This window comes from Mizuhopecten yessoensis, unplaced genomic scaffold (assembly GCF_002113885.1).
Source record: "Mizuhopecten yessoensis strain PY_sf001 unplaced genomic scaffold, ASM211388v2 scaffold5809, whole genome shotgun sequence".
NCBI lineage: Eukaryota > Metazoa > Mollusca > Bivalvia > Pectinida > Pectinidae > Mizuhopecten > Mizuhopecten yessoensis.
The window spans coordinates 184,912-187,702 of NW_018406234.1; positions in this window are offsets into that span (position 1 = coordinate 184,912).

Consider the following 2,791-nt stretch of genomic DNA (forward strand, 5'->3'; position numbering starts at 1 on the left):
AACACTACTCGGGGTAATAATTGTACAACTACAGGACCACCACAACTGTGGGAAATGGTAACAACTACAGTACAGGACCAACACTACTGAGGGAAATGGTATAACTGTCAGACCAACACTACTGAGGGTAATAATGGTAACAACTACAGGACCAACACTACTGAGGGTAATGGTACATCTGTCAGACCAACACTACTGAGGATAATAATGGTACAACTACAGGACTACTACTGAGGGTAATGTTACAACTGTCAGACCAACACTACTGAGGGAAATGGTACAACATCATGACTGATGCTACTGAGGGAAATGGTACAACTGTCAGACCAACACTACTGAGGGAAATAGTACAACATCATGACTGATGCTACTGAGGGAAATGGTACAACTACAGTACAGACACTACTGAGGGAAATGGTAACAACTTCAAGACCAACACTACTGAGGGAAATGGTACAACTACCAGACCAACACTACTGAGGATAATAATGGTACAACTACAGGACTGATGCTACTGAGGGTAATGGTACAACTACAAGACCAACACTTCTGATGGAAATGGTACAACTACCAGACCAAGCCTACTGAGGGTAATGGTACAACTACCAGACCAACACTACTGAGGATAATAATGGTACAACTACAGGACTGATGCTACTGAGGGTAATGGTAAAACTACAAGACCAACACTTCTGATGGAAATGGTACAACTACCAGACCAACACTACTGAGGGAAATGGTACAGGTACAGAACAAACACTACTGAGGGTAATGGTACAACTACAAGACCAACACTACTGAGTGTAATGGTACAACTATAGGACAAACACTACTGAGGTTAATGGTACAACTACGTGACAAACACTCCTGAGGGTTATGGTACAACTACAGGACAAACACTACTGAGCGTAATGGTACTACAGGACAAACACTACTGAGGGTAATGGTACTACAGGACAAACACTACTGATGGTACTGGTACAACTTGTTCACAGATCGTACCAAGATAACTTGGGATAAGGAGTTGATTACCAGTGAAAGCAGATCTTGGTAAGTATTATATTGTAGAAATGACTGGACTGGAACTGGTAGAACAGGACTTACACTACTCGGGGTAATAATGGTACAACTACAGGACCACCACAACTGTGGGAAATGGTAGCAACTACAGTACAGGACCAACACTACTGAAGGAAATGGTACAACTACCAGACCAACACTACTGAGGGAAATAATGGTACAACTACAGGACTGATGCTACTGAGGGTAATGGTACAACTACAAGACCAACACTTCTGATGGAAATGGTACAACTACCAGACCAACACTACTGAGGGTAATGGTACAACTACCAGACCAACACTACTGAGGGTAATAATGGTATTACAGGACAAACACTACTGGGGGTTATGGTACTACAGGACAAACACTACTGAGGGTTATGGTACTACAGGACAAGCACTACTGAGGGTTATGGTACAACTACAGGACCGACACTACTGAGGGTAATGGTGCAACTACATGACAGATGCTACTGAGGGTAATGGTACTACTACAGGACCAACACTACTGAGGGTAATGGTACTACAGGCCAAACACTACTGAGGGTTATGGTACTACAACATCTGTCAGACCAACACTACTGAGGGTAATGGTACAACTGTCAGACCAACACTACTGAGTGTTTGTCCTGTAGTACCATAACCCTCAGTAGTGTTTGTCCCTACAGGACCGACACTACTGAGGGTAATGGTACTACAGGACAAACACTACTGAGGGTTATGGTACTACAGGACAAACACTAATGAGGGTAATGGTACTACAGGACAAACACTGCTGATGGTACTGGTACAACGTGTTCACACATCGTACCAAGACAACTCTGAATAAGGAGTTGATTACCAGTGAAAGCAGATCTTGGTAAGTATTATATTGTAGAAATGACTGGACTGGAACTGGTAGGACAGGACTTACTCTACTTGGGGTAATGGTACAACTACAGGACCACCACAACTGTGGGAAATGGTATCAACTACAGTACAGGACCAACACTACTGAGGGAAATGGTACAACTACAGTACAGACACTACTGAGGGTAATAATGGTAACAACTACAGGACCAACACTACTGAGGGTAATGGTTCAAATACAGGACAGACACTACTGAGGGTAATAATGGTAACAACTACAGGACCAACACTACTGAGGGTAATGGTACAACTACTATCTTTTGACTGAAGATTAGTAATTTCCAACCAGGAATGAGGAGAAATGGTACGACTGAGGACCAGGAACCACAAATCAGGGATGATGAGAAATAAGTACAGTGATCAGGGGCCACCAACCAGGGATGAGGAGCAATAGTACAACAGAGGACCAGGGACCTACAACGACAGAGGACCAGGGACTGCCAATAAGGGATGAGGAGAAATATTACAACAGAGGACCAGGGATGATGAGAAAGGGTTCGACTGAGGAGCAGGGACCACCAACCAGGGATGATGGGAAATTGTACAACAGAGGACCAGGGACCACCAACCAGGGATGAGGGGAAATGGTACAACTGAGAACCAGGGACCACCAGGCAGAGATGACAGGAAATGGTACAACGGAGAACCAGGGACCACCAGGCAGAGATGACAGGAAATGGTACGACTGAGGACCAGGGACCACCAACAGGGATGAGGGGAAATGGTACAACTGAGATCCAGGGACCACCAGGCAGAGATGACAGGAAATGGTACGACTGAGGACCAGGGACCACCAACCAGGGATGAGGGGAAATGGTACA